We start from the raw sequence: 23274 nt of genomic DNA on the forward strand, positions 1-23274 counted from the left end.
AAACAAATGTGAATACCCCCAGATGATTTCCCTATAGGAACAATGTTGGAAGCCCACTCAAGATAATCAATAGGTCGGATGAATTTTGCCTCTAAAATTTTCTATAGTTCTGCTTTGACCAAAAGTGCTACCTTAGGATGCATCTTGCGCAACTTTTGTTTCACAGGTTTAATCTTTCGATCTACTGCTAAGTGATGTACCACCAAATTTGTGTCTAAACTAGGCATGTCTTTGTATGTCCATGCAAAATTGAATTTGCCTTTTTGTAGGATTTCAATCATCACTTTTTGTTCTTCGGGACTTAAGGTGGTAGCAATGTAGGTGATTTCTGGATTATCTACCGTGCTCAAGTTAATTGGAATTGTGTCCTCATTCAATATAGATGACTTTTTTGGTGGTAAAGATCTAAACAACAAGTCAACCTCTCCCTCTTCTAGCACCTCTAGAAGGTTTTCACTAGAAGATGTGTCCTTTATTTTATCCTTTTCTTCATCCAAAAGCACTCCAAAAGAGTTTTCACTAGAGGATGTTTCTTCTATTTTTTCTTTTTCTTTTCTTTTCCACTTTTACAACTAAGAGAGTTGACTTGGCTACCAAAGTAGGCTTCCTCGTTGTATTGGATCTCATGTTCATAATCTTGGAGATTCTTAAGGCCAAAGAGTTTCATGACTACTTTGTCAGAGCTACAGATATCAAGAGATGGTGGTGTGTCCTGAAGGTCCCAATCTATCATATCAGGGTTAGTGAGAGGTAGGTCGGTGGATGAAAGGTTGGCTATGGTAATGGCACGAACATAGTTATCTAGGTTATCCTCAATGTATTGGAAGGGTACTTCAAAGAATTCCTCCTCTTTAGTCTCAAAATCAGGTTCAATCGTATAATAGTTGTTAGCAAAGGACACCTTCGATTTAATGGAGCCCAAACTGCATCCTTTAGGATAACTATTAGCCTCAAGGGGTTGCCTAATTCCATCTTCTTTAGGTCCAAGGCCAGTACCATGATATCCCATGTTTTTAATGATGGGAGGAACCTTAACATACTTATCTTTAGGGAATTCCACAAGTTCATCTTTTCCATCAGAATATAGCCCATCTAAGATATCAGACTCAATGTGGTCATCACTAAGTGAACCCCACTGTTCAAAGGTTGTTTTATTAACATGCATAGTATCCTTATTTGTAGAAGGTGGTATTTGGGAAGGTTTTCCAAAGGATCGAGGGGAGAGTGGTAGTTGTCCAACACAAAAGGTATCTTCAAACCTATACTCTCCCATTCCTTGGTCAGCAAAAGTAACCTTCTTTGACCTTAATATCTTCAACCTTCTCTTTTCCTTTACAGGAACTGGAATCAATATTGGATAACTCTGGCAGTGTTGTAGAGGGTGATTCCATTATGGTGAGAGATCTAGGTATAACCTTAGCAAATTCACTGACTGGACAAAAATTTGTTGGGGCACTTTCCAATCTCTTGCAAAAAGAAAAAGGCAAAGGATCACTTGGAATCATGACCTCTCTTCCTTGGTGAGGAAATTTCAAGCACTGATGATATGTAGATGGGACTACTTTTAGTGTATGTATCCAGGTTCGATCAAGCAAGATGTTATATGGTAAGTCCAAATCTAGGACATGACACTCAGTATTTATTACAGTCGGATCAACCTTTAGCGGTAGCATGATAGCTTCTTTTGATTCTCTTTCTCTTTCATCATATGCTTTGCTTGTGATCCTTTTATTGATATCTAGGAGGTCTTATGGAAGTCCCAAGAAATGGATCATCTTCAATGTACAAAGGTTCAAACTGGATTCATTATCTATAAGGACTCATTTTATTTATGTTGCTATATAAGGACTTCAATGTGGAGTGACAAATTGTGGTGTTGATTAGGACCTTGGAAATCTTTGTCTATGAAGACAAGGTGTTGTTGTGCGACAAGATTTGTGATCATGGCAGTGAATTGGGATGCATTAATGTTTTTAGGGACACAAGACTCTAAAAGAGCAGTCTCTAAAATCTCTTTGTGGATGGGTGAGGTGGTGAGAAGCTCTAGAATGAATATCTATGCAGGAGTCTTCCCTAACTGGGATAATACATCATAGCGAGAAGCAAGTCTTTGTGAAGTCGATGGCATAGTAGGTGCATGTGGAATTGATGGATTAGTGAGGTTGGGAGTGGTAGCTTGCAATGTAATAAATCTCCACTGAGTGGTTGCATCAAAATCAACTACTTTTAGAACAAGGGTATTTACGTGAGTGTCTACTTCCTCAATGTGGTCGCACATGGAATCAAAACCACATATATCATTTGTTTCTATTTTACCACACAAGGAGGTGAATCCTGATATGTGGTTAGTAGAATAGTCATAGTGGAGTGTGTTTGATGTGGAAGCTCGATTTACATGGTTTGTATCATTTTTATTGTCATTGTTGTGGTCGGGAAATGGCTTTTGAAATATCTTTAGTTTAGCATTTCTAGAGGGCAATCCTCATTCAACCTCAATTTCCCCATCATCGACAAGATTTTGAATAGAGACTTTGAGTTTCATACACTTGTTTGTGTCATGTTCTTTGATGCAGTAGTATTTGCAATATTCATTTTCCCTATACCATTTTGATTTGAGTTGATTTTCATCAAAGGGTCATGTGTTGGGAAACACCATCAAATTGTGATCCACTAGTTTTTGGAATATGGCATCCAAAGGTTCATGAAAGTTAGTGAACTTCCTATTACAATCATAGTCACGGTTGTAAGTATTTTTGGTATTGTTGTTGTTGCGAGGAAAAAATTGATTTGATTATGAGATTTCTAGTTGTTCTAATTGTTGTTTTGATTTTGATTGTCATGGTTTCAATTGTTGTTGTTCTGGTTACAATAGTTGTTGTTGTTGTTGTTTCCACCTTGAAGGTTTTGTACACGTTTGACATTGATGACACCATCATGGGTAACACCTTTATTTTTGGACCAAAACTTGGGTTTGTTATTGTTGTTTGTGTCATTTTTTGAGAATGAAGAGTTATAATGTTTAATGGAACCCTTGTCTAAGAGTCCATTTTCAATGTTTTTGCCTTTCTTGACTAATGTGGCAAAGTCCTCAGGACTAGCCATCTTCATTTGGAAAGACATCTCTGGTATCAAATTCTTAATGAATATATCCACAAGGTGGGAATCCTCAATTTTGTATGGCATGTGATTAGTAGGATGCCTCCACCATCGTAGAAAGTTGGCAAATGTTTCACCATTTTGTTGTTTCGTGTTGCACAAATCACTCAACGAGGCATGATGTTCAATGTTGTAAGAGTATTGTGCTACAAATTTCCCCATTAAATCATTGAAAGAAGTGATGGAACCTTTAGGTAAGTTCATTAGCCACTCAAGTGCAGGGCCTCCAAGACTTCGTGTGAAGAGTCTCTTAAGATAATCATCACTATAGGCTACTTCTTGACATAAGATGGAAAATTCCTTGAGATGTGTGACAAGACATGTTTCTCCCATGTATTTGTTGAATTTAGGAATCTCTAAGTTTTGTGGAAATGATATCATGTTAATGGATCTATCAAATGGAAAGGGACAAATTTCCTCAAAAGAGAAATCCTTCACTCCTTTGTTGCTCGTGCTATGGACCAAATTTCAAAGTTCATGCAATTGTTGGACTAGATCTTGGTTTGGTTGCATTGGTGATTGTTGGGAATTGACGAACCCACCTCCCAAGTTGTATGGAGTCCCAAACGTATTATGAGGTGGTGGAAGTGGCAGTGCACCACTTTGGCTAATGTATCATTATGCAGTCGTGGGAATTGGCACAAATGTTTTCATCATACCTGTTGGCATTTGTAAATAAGAGGCATATATTGGTTGTGTTGGAATTTCCATTTGTTGAGTAGATACTTGCCCAATGTTTAAGCATCCTATAGTTGGACCTGTCAAGGTTGACTGCAGAATGCTAGCATGTGTAGCAGTGTTGTGCATAACACTAATGATTTATTGAATATGTTCCACACTTAATTGGAATGTAGGTTGTGTTGAAAGACTTGATGTAGGTATGGAACTAGTTCTCGCCACAAGTTCTTTTCCCTTGCCAGATGTTTGGGCTATGTGTGAAGTTGTCAACACGGGAGCACAATCCTTGGTAATTTGTCTAAATAAAGTGCTCTCATCAAAACTTGTAGGGACATTAACACCGTCTTTAACCAAGTTTAGGAAGATCTTCGTCTTGTTTGCCCTAATGGATTTTTCCAACATTTCCAAGTCGTATGGATCTGTAAGAAATGTTTGAACATCACTAGGGATATTGTTGTTGTCAATAGGATCTTCATCTTGGTATACTTCTTTGTCATCATTTGAATTACTTCCTAGAGTTATGTTGTGAAAAGGATTCTCTAGTTCTTGTGTGGGTATTGAGCTATGCATACCAAAGTTCATACTAGGGGGAAATGTGTTCCCCAATGAGGCTGATCATGGAGGAAAAGGATTCTCCATCTCTTGTTGTCTTAATGATTCCAACAAATGAGACATAGGGTTAAATGTGAATCTCCTAGATCGTGTTTATACTATATAATTATGACCAAACTGATGGGTGGAATATTGTGGGAGAAAGGGAAGATGAGAGAGCAATTGAACCTTATATGATAAAAGGGCCAACAACCTAAATGTAGGCAAAAGACCTCGTTGGTTTGGAAAACCAAGTGTGATATAGGATAAAAGTATCTTTCTCCTACCAAAGATGGATAAGTGATCTTTAGGCAAGATAGGACACCAAATAGATTACCCACTATTTGTAGATGGACTTGTGATCCCAAATAAGTGAGTGTACTATGCTAAATGTTTGCTTATGGATAAAGGTCTAGTGTTGCAATCTTCAAAGTTTTGTGAGTAAGATGTTCATAGGCCAAAAGATTAAGGTTCAAATGATCAGGCTCTCTAGAGGAAATTTTGCACATGGAAGACTACAAATTTTGAAAATGGGTTGATGTGGAAAAATGAGGGTGATATGGTCACTATGTGAATAACTCAATCTTCTCTCACTGGAAACAAAAATCTCGGGTTTACTCCAGGGAAAGCAAACCAATTTTGAAGTTTACCATTGTATAAGATTCTATCATAATGGTCTTGTTCAGCTTCCTCTTTCTGGATATCTTTGATAGCGTATCAAAATTGTTCATCACTGTGTGCTAGGTTTTTCCTTTCCTTGTAAGCAAATGGTTTGGACAATTTCACCTTCTTAGGTTTGACTTTGTTGGTCATGGTAGGAACAAAACAAACCCAGTTTCAAGCCTGAAAACTTTCCAAACAAAATTGTGACTAAAAGACCCAATGAATTTCAAATGCTAGACCAAGTATGAAAATAACCATGGGTCAAGAGAACCCACTTACAACCATTTCACTCATTGAATGTTTAGCTCACCATTTCACTTGTTTTTGAATTTGTTTGATGTTTGGTATTGGTTTTGAATGTTTAAACAATCAAGCATGTTGAACATATTAAGAATTCTAATAAGGCTGCCACTAGGATGTACAAAGATTATCTAGAGGGTGTCCTAAATATATGCAAGGTACATGAGGCCCAAATTTGTAGATGAAAGAAAATAGTACCACATAGCCGGGAGGAGACGGTAACCCAAATCTCCACCTTCACTTCCCAAAGGTATAAAGTTCTTTGGGGCTTAGCCAAGAGTGACAAAATTTTGCTTCCAAGAGAGGTTTCTTTTGATTCACCCCCCAATTCTTATACTCTGCTAGAATGCTAGAGTTGAGGTCATCCCAAGGGGTAATTAAATCCCCAAGCAGGCCTCCTAAAAAAATATAAACAAGACCACTTATTTCTCGTGCACTCAATATCACCTGAAGGCACGAGAGGAGAGAATACATAAGTGGCCTTAGGGTTTAAAAGACCCTTGTTCTTTCCCAATGGAGCTTTAGGTTTTTTAATCTACTCTTGAAGACACTCGTGTTTATGCATGCATTTTTCTTCCCAACTTAACAATGTCATCAACATAATGAAAAGCAAGGATTCATCAACAAAAAGTAAATCGATCATCTTCAACATAAGCAAATTGCTAAAAATAAAACCAATTCCTTTAAGTCATTCAAGATTGAGTGAATTCATTTCAAGCACCAAGTCCAACTATTTCATAGCAAGTTTCTTTATCCCTTAGTCATTCGAGATTGTGTGAGAGTGTTTTAAGCCCAAAATTGAAATGTTTCATCGCATTCTTCTTTAACCTTATGCATTCAAGAATGTGTTCACTATCTAACCATTCATTCCAATGAAAGCATGTCAATTTCCTTAAGGAATTCAAGATTGTATTTGATTACTCTACACATGCATTCCAATTAAAAGTTTGTTCATTCATTAAGGCATTCAAGAGTGTGTTTGAGCATCATTCATTCTAATGAAATGTGTGTAAATTTTCTTAAATCATTCAAGAGTGTATAATGTTTTAACTTAATGCATTAAAGAGTGTGTTTGGCCTTTAGATATTAGTTGCAACATGCATTCCAAGGAAAATGATTAGTTCAAACAAGTTCATTCACCATTAAAATTCTACAAGTGATTAAAATCACTACAAATTCTCCAAGTGATTAAAATCACTATAAAATCTTTAAGTGATTAAAATCACTACAAATTTCCAAAAGTTTGTCTCTTGCAATGAAAACCCGACTAGGAATCCCTACAGATCAACCAATCAATGAGTTAAGCATTAAAAATTTAAGTCAATTTGTCAAAAAGTGGAGACGACAAAAACCAAGCTCAAATGATAGAATTGCGCAAATGCCAGAAACTGTAGATGACAGAAAACTGAGAAGTACGATTAAATCTTTCACTAACATGTTGACAATCGCAGATGATAGAATAGGGTCATAGATGCCAAACCTCAAAGATGCCAGAACATCACACACAACAAAATACTGACACTATTGACTTTCATGAAACACAACATAGAGGACAAAGTATAGTTAGTGGTGATGACATTCTATGGCTCGTAGACAATAGAACTAGGTGAATATTGAAGATGACAATTTAATTAAACAACTAGTTTCCAGCTGCCTACAACACAGACAACAATAGGGTAAATCTTTAGAGATGAAAAAATATTTTGTAGAGACACTAAAACTTAAATGGAGATGACAAAACATAGATTTATGCAGGACTAGATTGTTTTCATAAATTAGCAGTGGCAGAGATGCTAATCTACAAAGACGTTGATCTGCACAAATGACAGAGCATCTTCACAGATGACACTGTGTCCTAGCGAAGATGATAGTGTGCAGGTTTTTACAGCAAGTTACAAAGTTTTCTTTAGATTTGATTATGGAGAAAGGATGTTGGTCCCACTATGCGTGCCAAAATGTATGCAAGAAAACCTAACCTATTGGGAGCATGCGTAAACAAGCAAATGTTAATTGTAACATGTGCCTACAAAAGATTAGAAGTAAATCAAAATACAACTAAAATAAGCTTGAGTTTAATAACTTATGCAACCACAAATTAAAATTCCCCATGCGACCTCAAAGCAGCTCAACATGGGCACCCATAAGAGGCCTTGTTGGTGTGCTTTAGATTGGAGGGATGTGAGTGTGCTCTCCCCAAACACAGCTATTAAATCCCTTGATTGATAAATGATATGCGAAATGAAAAGAGTGGATCCAGACTAAATGAATGGAGAATACTTTCAAGAAATGGCTATGAGTGAGCCAATCCTCAAAAGATTATAAGATGTGAGATGGAAATACAAAGAACCAAACTAGCAATGATAAGATAATATGAGATGCAAGCATAAGTGCAATAAATCTAACATCTACCAAAAGGGTTTAGTAACATGCAAATCTTAAAATCGCTAGAAAACTCTAATTCTAAACTAGCATGATAACAATGCAAAATGAGGGAGATGTCAAATGCTTGAGACAAGGGCTCTATTTATAGGTTTGAGAGAGGCCTTCGGGAGGTGGCATCTATGTAGCATCCACATATGTGCCACAAGGGAGACACGTGGGCTAAAGGACAAGTCATGCAAAAGCCAAAAAGAGCCTTTATGGTTAAGAGGCTCAAGGTGTGCTCACACATGTGTGAGCAACCTTGGGGGAAGAAGTGGGGGACAAAGGTGTAAGAGGTGTAAATGAAGTGGAAGCTTTATTGGATCATGAGCTTCTCACACATGTGTGAGCAAACACTTAGGAGCTAAAAGGCGTTTAAAAAGGTGTTTAGGATAATAAAGTGGCATTAAGTAGTGAGTAGGCTTAGAAGGATGAGAGTGATGGGTGTAGACTAGGTTTTAGGATGGGATTAGGATTAAGTTAAATAAGATTTGACTTAATCATAGGATTAGAGAATTTAATAAAGTGGAGGGGATTAAATAAATTAGAATTTATTTAAAAGGGGATTTATGGAGCACTATGTATTAAATGAATTTAATAAATTAGAGGGGGAGTATTCAAATTAGATTTAAATACCCTGGGAAATGAACCTATTTAATTAAATAAGTAGAAGAATATGCCAAATATAATTAAGTAATAAATAAATAATTATAATGTCAAAGGGAATATTAAATGAATTAATATAGTGTTTGGGACAATTTTAAGCATCTACAATTGCATTGATATATTTTACATCAGTTCAAGAATCTAAGTTTCGTAAAGATTATATATGCATGAATTAAGATGCAAGGTATTGGTTAGAACCTATAAGAAATCTATAAGTTTTGTTAGTTTTCATGTTGTTGCCAAGCATGAAAATTTTTAGTTTGTGTCAAGCTATTAACATGATAGTATTGGCTAAGCTTGTTGTGGTTTTCAAGCATAAAAGAATCATGTGTAAGCTAAGTGAGTTCAAATTGTATGATAGTTGAGCTTACAGCTATGTAAGCACTAAGCACTTATTGTCAAGTTTTAAGGGCTATATTTTCAATTTTTTACTCATTTGTATTCATTTGAGATCAAAGAGAGAAAGAATAGCATAAGGCAAATTGAAGTGAAGGATTCGAGCATTTCTGAACTGGATTCAAATGCTACTCATCACAAATCATCATATTCATAAGATATTTATCATGTGCCAATTTACGCTATCTGAATCATCACAAACCCTAGTTATTTGATATGGTGTCTAGTTCTTCTACTACTGTTAGGAAGGAAGGAAAAGAAGTTTTAAATGTTCAGTTGATAAGCAATGAGATTAAACAACCACCCTCTTGAGCTATTCCCAAAATTGCATACAAGGGAGATCCAACTGGTGTGTTATTGATGATACCACCACAAGTTTTGATGATATAAGATGTAAGATGTTACACTTGTAAGGTTGGAAGTATTGGAGACATGGAAATTAGAGATTTGTATGGAAAACTATGTGTTGATGGAGTGTTGAAGGAGAAAAACAAGATTGTTGAGAGAAAAGGGTTAACCCATGCCCTATATTTTCCAAATGTATTCAAGACAGAATGGATTAAGATAGCGTTGAGCAAAATACATAATCACTCAGTATGGTTGGAAAATAGCCCTACCAAGATCACTAAAAGGATCATTCAATGTGTAATAGGGTACCCTACCCTAGATAGACCCAAGACCATGTGTATTGATGCAAAGGAAGTAATTGAGAAGAATATTGGGGTTGTATGGAACAAAAGTGGGATGACAGTTGACACAATTTTAGATCTTTTAACTGTATTTGTAGTGAGAATTACCACTCACAAATTATTTCAATCTAGCAAATTGAACATTGTATCTTGTATGGTTTTGGATTTGGGTTACAAGATAGTAAAGAAGGATCACTCTTTTGACTTTGCCAAGTTACAACTCCAAAAATTATCTAAAAACTTGGGAACCATAAGAAAGACTAAGAGTACACAATGCAAATTTGGTTCATTACTAGTTTGTATATTTTTCTATGTGTATAACACATTTCCTTCATTTGGTAAAGTTTCTTTGAAGACCAACAAGTCAATTGCAGTTCAAATTGGAGAGTCCATAGAGCAACTTGGAGACAATTTTGAGTCAGTTATGACAAGTTACTTTGAATACTTTAAGAAGTCTATGAAACAAAGACTGAGGATACTAGTGTTACTAGTAAAGAAATATAACGATGATGCTTGTTTTCTAGTGGATGCTAATTTTACATATGTACAAGCAGTTGTTCCTATGGTTAGATGGCTTAAGCCAATCCTTATGAAATCAATGTGGATGATGCATCAATAGCCATCACAACTTTACTTGTAGAGGAAGTAGACAAAGGTGCAATCTCATTTGGAAACTATGAGGAAGCCAAATCCATAATCACAATAGATTTGAAGACAACTTATGTGGTGAGAAAGAAGAACAAAATTGTGAAGAAGCTTAAAGAAATATTTGGTGAAGTGGGAGAAGAGGAAGAAAAAGAAGATGATGATGAGGATTAAGAAGATGAGAAACCTACTCAAGCTCCACTTGCACTAACACAAGGTCAAGGAGAGGACCAAGAAGAAGAGGAAGTGGAACATGATGAAGGTGTCGAGGGAGAAGAAGTCGGTGAAGCACCTAAGCCTACAGAGAAAAAGAAAAGAAAAGCGAAGGAGCCAGAAACAAAGAAACCTAAGAAGGTTGTTAAGCTAACACAAAAAAAGCTAGTAGTACCTATCACTAGGGCTAGCACAAGGGATACTACAAAGAAAATGTAGGAAGCTGACAAACCTAAAGGTGAAAGATCAACTGCTACTACAGAGAAGAGTCAGCAAGATCAACCAAAAAGAAGAAAGTATATAACTCTAGATGAATCAAATGAGGAGAGGACCAAGTCAAATGACAATAGTCAATTCCAAGTGGTAAGCCACAGTCCCTTTTCTAATTTAGACAACTTGTGTGATAACATTAAGAACAATGTAGATTTGTCAAGTTTCACACATGTTGAGTTTGATAAACATGGAAAAGTAGAAATGAACAACATTGAGGAATTTTTATACAAAATGATGGCCCCATTCAAGAATACCCCCATTGATCTTTCCAAATTTGTACCCAAAAGTCTATATGACAGAGTTGAAAAAAGATGGCAATACAGTTTGACTACTGAAAGGAATATTAGGAAGACTACTATAGCTAGGGTAATTCTAGAATAGGACAAGTCATCTATGAATAGGGCCATTAACAAATACAATGGAAGATTTTCTCCCAAATACAAAGCCTTCAATATTTTATAGAATAATATTGAGGAAGTTGTCGAACAAAGCACCCAAATATGGAAGGTTATATATGGGTTGCAGACAGAAAAAGCTATTGAGCAAGCACCTAAAGAGTTAGGTGAGGACAAAGATGACCAAGAGGTAGTTGAGGTTACAAAGGATGGATCTGTCAAGGATGGTCATGAGGGAGGCATAGAAAAGGAAATAGAGGCATAGGCAACAGTTGAAGAAGAGAAACATCAAGACCATAATGTACCCTACATATATATATCAAGTGCCAATCCCCCTCATGTGGACCAAGTTAATCAACAAGAAACAATAAAGATCAAGGATGTTGCTGATAACACTATAGAAAACATCAATCCTTTGACAGAGGCCGATTTTAAGAGGATTCTACAAGATACATATTTAGCTTCTAAAATTTGCACTAGTCCTATATTAATCAATATAGATGAAATTAACAAAGCATCGGCATGGGAGAAATTGGACAGTAACACATCTAGTGTGACCCTTGCACTTACAGAGAAAAGAGGTCCAAAAGCACAACTGGGTGTCACCACTGACACTCAAGTTCCAATGCCCCTTGTGGTATACCAAAGAAAGGACTCAATGACATAAAATGTCAGCATATTGGTGCCAAATGCTTCAGTGCAAGCAGTTTTAACAATTGAGAAGATTGGGACACAAGTCCAAATAGGTTAGGAAGGCAATCTTGCACCTAAACCACAGATTCAAGGTGAAGAAACCACAGTGAAGAAGAATGAAAGAATTGAAGAGTCATTTTTTACTATGAAACCAGAGGAATAGATTGCAATTCAAACATTGGTTACCCTACCAAGCCCTGCATCTCCTATTCCTAGTCAAACTCTTCAAAGGCCAAGTATAGATGCTACACCATTGCAGTCATCAAGGCCTAGTCCTAATACATCTAAGGTTGAAGTACATCTTATGGATATGTCAACTTAGATGAGGTGACTAAACTTCCAAAGTTTTATTTAGCAACAATCACCATAGAATAGATGACCATATTGCAAGAAGCTCTAATAAGGAAGAAGAATCAAGAGTTACTCAGGAGGGAGCACAAGCAAAGACAAGTGCTCTATGACATCAAAGACATATTTCTTGATGCATTTAGCCTCCCAAAGCCTAATACAAATAAACCTATTTTTAAGCAACTGGCAAATTTAGTGGACAAGATCAATGATGCAGACCTAGACACAAACACCAAACTTTTAGAATGGTCTGACATGAGATTTTTAACAAAGGTTGAAGAAAAAATTTCAAGTGCCATTGCACTCAAATAGGTTGACTTAGCAACCAAAATGGAAGATGTGAAAAAGGTGTTAGAGAACATATTTTCTCTATACACAAAGCTTTTTGATGTGAACTTGTTCACACGAGAAACACAGAGAGCTATTGACTGGTTGCAAGGAGACTTAAAGATAATAGGTAATATTCTTAAGTTGTCTCCTGGTCATAGTCAAACTCACTTTCAAAGATTATTTACTACTCAAGGTCAACTAGCTATACTATATGCACAAGATGCAAATACCAGGGCTACCTTGATAAATATTAAGCCATGTTGACCCCACACACAGAGGTGTTGCACAAGGAATTGGCCTTTGTAGAAATAGTGATGAAGAAAGATGTTCATCTTTCTACTCATGAAGGCTTAGTTGACCTTTCTATTGAGCTTGATGTACAAATTCAATCTTTGCATGTGTAATGCAACAATCAGGATGTGGCACTAAAGATTATACTGGAGGTGCATCAAACATTTTTGGATAAACACACTATTCATGCACCACTCATGACATAAGTGTCAAAAAGGGGGAATTGAGACAAAATAGGAGAAATTGCCCAAAGGGGGAGTTTTGAAGTTTTGAAGCAAATATACAAGTATCAGAATCAAATACAACACAAAACAATCAACTCATGGGGAGTTATCAAGTTTTGAGGTATGACTGATAAGTCATCAGTTTTGCAAAGTTTTGAAGTTTTGAAATTTTGTATGTGAGTCGAGTAAAGATCATAGATTATCTGAGTTATGCTTAAGTTAAAGTATATATGCATGACAAAGTGTTTTTGCCACTCATGTCAAAGGGGGAGATTGTTAATCTCATATCAGTTTTGACATATGAGTGACTACACACTTAGTCATATTCATAAAGTACATGATGAATAAGTAGTGTATGTCAAGCATAAGTTGTTAGATAATGCAAGCCGAGCAGAATATGCAGTATGTATTGAGCATTAGTATGTGCTGAGTCACTCCAGTGCTGAGCAAGTTAGTATATGCTGAGTGATTTAGATGCTAAGTGAACACTGGATGTTAACTCATTTAGAAGATGAGTTATATCATTGGAGATATAGTGGATGTCGAGCATCAAAGACTTTAAGTGTTGAGTAAACAATTTTGGACATAGTTGTTTGTAATGGCACAAACTTCTATGTAAACCATTTTTGGGCTGACTTTTGTGATTCTAAATTATAAGAATGAATCTATATTGGGAATCCCTATGCAGTACATGCAACCAATCAGATTGAGGGATGTTCTAAGTGACAAAATGGGTGAATCACAATCATTAATTTTTACCTAACCCTAAATCACCTAGGTCTTCTTAAGGAAGGCATACCCTAAAGATGCTAAGGATTGAAGAGAGAATTTTGCATGTGCAGATAGAGAATTCATGGTGACTAAGGAGTTATCAATTGAGATATGCATTCCAAAATAAGTTAAAGAGAATAGAGGAAAGTAGAGAGGATAGAAGTGATACATCTGACCAGAGAGGATCAAGTACACATAAGAAAAGAGGTGATATGTTATCTAGCAAAGGAGTGTTAATCAAAGGATCAAGGTTGGGACATTATAATAAGTGAATCAATAAAATCTATTAATAGAGTAGCCTTGACAGGTTTCAAGTTCTAGCAAACTTTTATGTAAATCTCTTAACCAAGTGCTTACTTTATTGTAAGTTAAAGACCTTTAACCAGGCACACTTCTAAGAGGGTGTTGAAATCCTTTAACAGGGTAAGATCTAACAATCTTTATAAGCCTTTAATAGGGTATACCTTTCACAAGGTAGATCATAGTTTATGATCAAACATTGCAACCTTCATTGGATACACTTTACAACTGCAGTAGTTAAGATTTGTGAGTGTCATCCCCACCCTAGTTTTACCTTCTTATTGGAGGGTTTATGGGTAACCAAATATCTTGTGTCACATGTGATGAATGTTTATTTGTTTTCATGGATAAACATGCTTAGTTTGGTATTTCAGTTTACATGTTAATTGTGAGATGGATGTGTGGTGAATGTTTTAATGGATAAAGTTTTGAAGGAATGATTCACACCCCCGCCCACCTCAAAGTTTAATTTCCCTATTGTATTTCCAACACTACATTATGTTGGGATAGAGATTATCTACCAAAAAAAGGATTCTTTTCTTGGTTAGCAAAACATGGGTGAATTTTAACTAGGGAAAGGTGGAAGATGTTTAGTTTTATTGGCCCAACTAGGTGTGTACTCTATGAGGAATCCCAAGAGGACATTGATAAAGATTATTTTTAAGTATTAAAGTAAGGTGAAGAGCTTAGGTCTACCATGGTTGAAAGATGTAAAATGGAAGAAGTCAAAACAAGGCCGGTGTGTAATATTCAATCTGATGGAGCAACAAAAGGTGACCCAAGCCCATTAGGAATTGGGGAGATTTTTGTGTGTCAATAATGTGACGACTTCTATAAACCCTTTTTATTTGAGAGATCCAATGGAGTATAGATTTACAAATAGTTTCTTATAGATTCTTATGTGTGGAGTGAAAGAATCATGTAGTTATAGATGGTGGATCTTAAATAAACCTAATAGAGGAGACCCTTTCAAGGTACACCATATATTGAAAGATTTAAAGATATAAATCAATAAGAATGTAAGTATCCATAATCCTTGGGATGAATGCAAATACAAAGCTAAACTAAATGAGATGTAAGAGTTTAAGAAAAGAAAATTTAAACTAACAAGATGAAGGAGAGTAAATAAAAATTAAGATAGAATGATAATGCAAAGTACTCAACAATAAAAATGGAAAAGTGACAACATAATAATATCTTAAGGAAAGATGATATCAATTGTGAGGAGAGAGCCCCCTTTTAAAGAGATCTGAAAATGAGTGGATGATGAGATTAAGAGGCAAAAGAATGAGCAATTGTGGATATTGATTGTTGGTTGATCTATGTACTCGTGTCTTTAAGAGGCAAAACAATGAGTGGTGGGGATAAAGAGGCAAAAACCTTCTTCAAAAGTCAAAATATTCCACTTGTAGGGAATGTGAACACTCAAACTGGAATTTTGATTTCATTTTCTTTTTAATTTTCTTTTTCATGTGCTTTTAGAATAAAGAGGATTGTGGTCAAACTTTATGATATAATCAAATATATGATTATGTGATGATTTGATCAAAGATTATAGATTAACTAATTATGTAAATTTGATTAAAGAATAATGTGGTCTAGTATATGATTTAAAATTACTCAAAAGGAGGGCTTATCATTTACTAGACCGAAATCGGGTGATTGCATTTTCCCTTATTTGAGTCAGTGTGCGAGCAAGCACATTGAGTCAAAGAATGGTGAGGATGTCGAAGAACTGATATGAAGCAATGAACTATTATGAGATATGTGACTTTAAACTGAATCAAACAATGAGTAGTAAGCTAAGATGATAGATAACTAACCCAAAACTTGGTAGAATGAAGATTAGCGAGACTAACTGATTCTAAACTTGATTGAACAAGAATTAGAAAGTTTATCATAAATGCATAGTTTGGTACGAGGCAATGAAAATAGACATCAAGATAATTTTGGTAGATAAGATAATACCAGAATTGATGTTATGTGATGAGAACTAAAATGCCTAGGATCATATTAAGTGTCAGCCTCAAGAAATTTGATGTTATGTGATGAAATCACTTGTGTAGAAAGGTTGAAGAATCTCAACTTGATGTAAAGAAATGAAGCTAATATGCCTTTAGTGATGATATCATAACCAATGCGTAGTGATATGTTGTTCCTTCCCCCTTAGGATCAAAATTAAAATGATGTTGAGGAGGTGCGAAATAGGATAGATTTGATTAAATTTAGATTTGATAGGGTCTAAGATGGTTGATGATTGATTCTAAGAGTTATTAAGAGAATTTGGACTGAGTTTGACCACTTAGTGATGAAGATTTCCCTGGATTTATTAGGTTTGACCAAAATTTTATAAAAGTGATATAGGTCAAAGTACATGGTTTTGATGATATTAAGTCCTAGCAATTGATTTATTGCATTAGAGTGGAAGAAGTTTTAAATCACATTCTTAACAAGGAAGATGGATCCATATTTTGATTTTGATCCCAAAAATAGATCTAGAACATTCAAATTAGGTTAGGATGCAATTTTGTGGAAATTCAAAACAATTATGTCAAAAAGATATATAAGGGGCCCCAAAAGGGTCATTTTCAAATCCTTTGTTCAATTGTCTTTTTGTGAGTGTGGATCCCTTGAGAGCTATGGAGAAAATGTTTGGGAGTACTGATTCAAGAAAATTAGGAGGCATAATCTACCTCTAGAATATAGACCACCAATATGTAATCAAAGACACATTCAAATTTCATCCATTTTGTAGGATTATGCAATTTACAATAGAAAAACCCATTGTATCACACGATAGCAAGTTTTATCATTTGCATCTTATGTTTTATCATATAATATATCCTCTTAATTTCTTTTATCACACCTTCCTTTTCCATATTATCATACAAGAGTGACTCACATTTCATACCGGTTCATGTGATCAATAGCATGAACAAGTTCTATCATATGCTTTAGAAAGATAAATTGTACGATACTTAATCAACATGTATTATAATTTTTGACTTATTAGGAACTTAATTGCATATTTGATCAATTTATTACAGTTTTTCATAGATATGTGTCATTTCTTGATGTACATATATATTTTTTGATATATCATTAATAGATTCTGACACTAATTTTTTTCCATGAAAATGCAGAAGATATTTCCAAACTAACACATTCAATGTGCATATCTCATAGGATTATGACTTGTCTGACATCTAGACAAGAATGGTCTTGATATGATGAATTGCATGGGAATTGATTCTCTCCTTTATTTTCCCCATATCTGAGCAAACTATGGGCTATTGATAGCACTAGAAGAGAACTTCCACTCTGAACATAACACCTTCTATCTAGTAACTGTTGAGTTGACTATCACATTAGAAGATTTGTATTGTGCTCATTGTATTGGAGATCTAGAGATTATCCTTTTGATTTTTTGTTCATATAATGTGTTTTCATTTCTATAGAGATGAGGATATTGATGTTGTTCTTGCAAGTGTACTTTGATCAAACTTTGAGAGACGATGTAGGTGTGATGTGCCAAAAGTTTTCATATGATACCATTCTAGACTAACACGTTGTGTGGGTGTACATGATGACTAACTATGGGGATGAGCATCATGTAGCATGTGTGTTCTGCTCCTTGATTGAGTGTGTGTTAGGAACAAACAAGGGCCAACAAGTGTTCCATTGTAAATTGGGTAGGATGGTGATGGATCCAATGTCACAACCTTGACATTATGGCATGAGACTCAATATCATGCATCATATAGCTTTTCCCTATTTCTTATATTACAAGTAAGGCCTCCCTATGATGCAAGTAAGGTATAGGTACAAATTTATTAATTATGTGTGATACCCTATAGAGGAGGACCAAGGTTGTTGTCCCATGTTGTGATATGATGAGTGTCTTTGAGATATGTAGAAGTTTGAAGGCATTAAGTGGGACCTCCTTGTATTGGTTACAAAAGTAGGGATGACCCATATGTATAGGAGGGAGCTGAAAGAGCACCCATTCCCTTAGTTTATAGATCTAAACGAGCATTTTTCTTGTATAGAGGATGTTGATGGGGGTGATGGTGGTGAAGATAGAGGTGGAAGATGTGAAGGGCATGGAGGTAGAGGTAATGAGGGTAGTAAAGGGTCCCAAAGCGTGTAGAGAGGGGAGATTAGTGCCCCTATTAGTAGCTAGCTAGGACTGCATAGTAGGTAGAAAGGAGAGGGAGGCTCATTTGGAGGTGTGCGGATGAAAATGACCATCGAGGAGGAGGATTTTGAGGGTCCATGATTGGTGATACATTGAGTGGATAGGGTATAGTAGCAGCACTAGGGGCATGACCAACTAGAGCATATGATACTAAAGCAGCCAATAGAAGATGATATAGTGGCTCATCTTTAGGAAAAGATTAGAGAATTATAGGATGAGTATAGTAGGAATTTATTACCATTATAGTAAGGGATCGCCATCTTTAGGATGCAAGGTAGAAAGCCAGAGCTACAAAGATGATTATGATATAGGATCAGGATTGAGCGAGATAGGATATAGAGATGCACGATGCTTGGGAAGTATATTACTATGGATCCTATATTGCATTTATCCCTAAGGATAGGTGGGTTATAAATTACTCTTAATGTGTAGGGAAATTTGATGGAGCAATCCAGCCTCCAGATAGGACCTAGGATCTGTTGCCTCCACCACCTACCTAGGAGGGAAGAAGCCAATCATGATTTTTACATAGAATATATTTAGGAATGGATCCTTAGATCTAGCTTTTGGAGTCTTTATATTTTGACGTTATCTAAATTTTGATCTCATTTGTACTTATACTCTTGATATGCCATTTATATATGAGTCACTAGATTTGGCATTTTGAGCATTGTGTACTTGTCTCTTTTATTTTTTGATACTAATGTTGTGAATTATCTTTATATTATTTGACTCTCATTATCATACGATGTGATATAGATATATTATCTCTTTGTTGTACCATGTTGTTAACATAACCCTATGGACCCCATTAAAATTTTCAAATTTTAGGTTGCCTTTAATTTTTGAACCTCCTTGAACTAGGTTCATATGGTCCAGTTAGTGTATATCATATCCAATTTGGTTCAATAATAGGCCTTAAACCATTTGTAACTAGTTCAAACTAGTTTGATTAGTACAACAAGTTTAGGAGGTTCATTGATTTCAAAGGGCCCAAAGGTTCAAGGTTTGAAGGTTCAAAATGATTGGTTCAAGTTTAAGATTCATTGGTTCAAGACTCGTACTTAGAGGTTGAAGGTACACAAGTTTAGTGTAGAGATTCAAATATTTAGAGTTCAGCTTAGAAGCACAAGTTTAGTGGTTTCAACTAGTACATTATGGTACCAATTGGTTTGCGTAAATGCATATAGGTTCAAAATGGTACATGCATACTCAAAGTTCAATATGCAAAATATGTCTCCCCCAACTTAATCTATTTTACTAATAATTTTTAATTAGATCAACCTCTTTCTTTTATGCTTTGCTCCGAGGGGTGAATTTGTTTATCATTTTGATACACTGAATTTTTAATAAATGCTTGGTTGAAGTTCCCACCAAAGAGAAAGCTTAGTAGGAACGTCTTCTACCTAGGACATGAGTAACTAGCTCAGAAAAGATTGAACTATTATTAAAGATATATGGATTCGTATGTATTTTATAATATAAAATTGTAATTATCTTTATTTTTTTATTTTTTATTATAATTACTTTAGTGGGGTCACAATAGGCGACCCCACTTTTGATAACATATTGAGACATTAACACTTCCTTGATTTGACTCATTAAAAAATTATACTTATCTTTCTAATTATATTAGTATATGTATAATCGATTATATTATAGTTATATGTTATATGCATTATATATGCTAAACTATTAATAAATATTCATAACTATACAAATATTTTTGTATATTATATATTGATCATATAGGTATAGGATGTTTTGAAATAAATATTTTGAGAATGGTGACTCCTCTTGCATTTTAAGGATTGAAAAGTCTGGTGGTGGATCCATAATCTAACATTTTCCTTGGGCTAGTAGGACATTAATAATTGTTTTGGTGAAAAATGGAAGATGGGTTAAATAGGTTAAAGGCCTCCGATTTTCATGCACAAACATTAATATGTGTGTGGGGAGGAGGAGAATTTTCAAGAACAATCCCTTTTTGAACAAAAATTAGATTAGGAAGACCCAAATAGAGGAAGGTGTAATGACCCTTACTATAAAGGCCACTGAAACCCTCAAACTGGACTTAGGAATTTTGTCAAACAGTTGGCATGTAACCGAATAAGGCTGCAATATTACTAATTGTTGTACAACAAAACCTCAATATATGATGTCAATAATGTATGAACAACAATTCCAGATTATAACACTACCAATCTAAGAGATAGATGACAATATGAAACTCAAATATGAAGTCCAATGCAATTCTGATTTTATGACAGCAAATAGAACTGATTACAATGAGAGACTATCACAACTATGCACTTCTAATACATCAAGCTCTTGACAATGCAATGTTATGACATGAACAATAACCCAGTTCAGATTTGGAATGCAAATGACGAAACTTTTACAACAGTTATTAATGACTGGAAATAACTATTTATGCAATGACAGTGCTGACTGTTCTAATCCATAACATGCAATATTTTGGCAATCAAAACTTCAGTTTGTGCACCTGAAATAGCTCCAATTTTTCCATATATGAATGCTGAATTAATGCCACACGAAGACCTCACAATCTGCCCCAAACCGACTCACAAAATTGCTGCTACTGCCCAACTGACAGGGCCGTATAGGTACGGCCTGGTACAGCTGCTAGATAAAAATATTGCAGCATTTTTTGTTACTCCAAAAGCAATAAATCTGGGCACCTAGGGTTGCTGAATAACCCCCTAAAATATGAAATTCATCCGTCAAGCCAATTAGGGGTTATGAGCAAAAATGTGGGTCCAAACCCTGGACTGGCAGTATGAAATTAATGCACAATTGTGTCTTCAAACCCTGTTAATCAATCCACAAATGCTAGGGCACAACTGAAACCCTTATTCCAACCAAAGTAAACCCTTATAACTAAATCTCAATGAAGTCCAAATGAGATGGCTGAATTACCAACTCCTCAAATGCAACAATTCAGGTGATATTTCACACCCTCAAAGTCGCCAATCCAAGGGAGTGATTCGTTCCCAAAGATCAAATAATAATTTGTAGACCCAAGAGACTACAAATTTGCTCCACAATGGAAGAAGTAGAAGAAATCTCAAATCCAAGCATGTCCAAAATGAGAGGCCCAGCCCTCTATTTATTCACTTTTCTAAGAAGTTGCTAGAACTTCTAGAAACATCCTTTATAAAATCTCATTATAATGCACTTTTTCTAATAAAGTAATTTTATAAAATAAAAAGTGCAACTCAACTTAAAATTATAACATGTAGGCCCCAATAACACATAATAATAAAATATAACCTCTTAACACTTCTTCAAGAGCAAGGTATGACCATCTGATCCGCAGAATTGACTCTCTCTCTCCACACCATTTGCCTACGAGAGACTGGAATAGGCAAAATCCATGATCAATGTCATGTCGAACTAAAGAGGGGACATTACAGTCCGCCCCTCCTGAAATTGCTTGGCTTCAAGCAATCTCAACGACGGGTGCTGCAAAATAGCTTCCCCCTCCCAAGTAGCATCCTCAACAGGTAGATCTTTCCACTTAACCAAGTATTCTCTAATCACTCTTCTGCGAAGCTGCTTTTCTCTGCTCTCCAGGATGGATTCTGGCACTAAAATCAATTTTCCCTCATCGTCTAAAGGAGGTTATACTGCGGAAGGCACCACATTTTGACCCAACGCCTTCTTGAGGCGGGACACATGAAACACATTGTGCACCCTGCTGTCTGTCGGAAGCTCCAACTCATAAGCCACCTCACCAATTCGCCTGATAACCCTGAATGGTCCGTAATAGCGTGGTTTGAGTTTCTCTGCACCACTCTTCTTAAGAGTAGATTGCCTGTATGGCTGCAACATGAGGTAAACCATATCATCCACCTCAAAACTACGCTCAGTCCTCTTCTGGTCTGCATACTGCTTCTGCTGGTTCTGAGCTCTCGCAATATTATCTTTGAGAGTAGCAACTATATCCTTACTCTCTTGTAATAATTCTCCTGCACTGGGTACCCGGCTGTCGCCCAACAACAAATCCAAGAAACTAGGTGCTTCATAACCATAAAGTGCCATGAAGGGTGTCATCTATATAGTGATGTGATATGTAGTATTGTAACAATACTCGCAGAGATATATACATCTGACCTAAGCTCGCTGCTGAGCTGCCACGTAATTCCTTAAATACCCTTCCACCCATTTGTTCACAATCTCCGTCTGACCATCGGTTTGTGGGTGATAGCTAGTGCTGGGTGTAAGCTTCGTGCCACATAACCAGAATACCTCCTGCCAAAAATGACTCATGAAATGGCTATCCCTGTCACTCACAATGTTCCGAGGCAATCCGTGTAATCTGAAAACCTCCTAAAAGAAAACCTCTGCCACCTGAGCTGCTGAGTGGGTAGTGGTGATAGGAAAGAAATGAGCATATTTTGTTAATCTATCTACCACCACATAAATACAATCCCATCCTTGTACCTTGGGAAAACCTGTGATAAAGTCCATGGAGATGCACTCCCACTTCCTGTCAGGGATTGGAAGTGGCTGTAGGAACCCTGCCGGATAGGTGTGTTCTTGTTTGTTTTGCTGGCAAACAAGACACTCTCGAACGTACTGCAAAACATCAGCTTTCAGCCCCTTGCAAGTGAACCGCTCTCGAACTGACCTGTAAGTCTTGAAGTACCCGGGATGGCCTGCTGTCGATGAGTCGTGAAATGCTCTCAAAATCAGTTGCTTAACCTTCGATCCTGGGACTAGGTAAATCCTATTCTTGTAAATGATTAAATCATATACAAGTGTGTATCTGGTATCAATCGTTGTTCCCTCCACTATATCAGAGGCCCATGTATCCCTGGCATACTCTGCTATAATCAAGTGTCGCCAATCCTCTGATATTTGAACCATAAGAGTGAGGTGTGGCCTTCGAGAAAGAGCATCTATAACAACATTCTGAGTTCCCTTGACATATGAGATGTCAAAATCATATGCCTGCAACTTACTTACCCACTTTTGTTGGCGATCATTCAGGTCCCGTTGTCCCAAGA

Source organism: Cupressus sempervirens, chromosome 1 (genome assembly GCF_028749045.1).
Source record: "Cupressus sempervirens isolate cs-2001-9-10 chromosome 1, ASM2874904v1, whole genome shotgun sequence".
NCBI classification, from domain to species: Eukaryota; Viridiplantae; Streptophyta; class Pinopsida; order Cupressales; family Cupressaceae; genus Cupressus; species Cupressus sempervirens.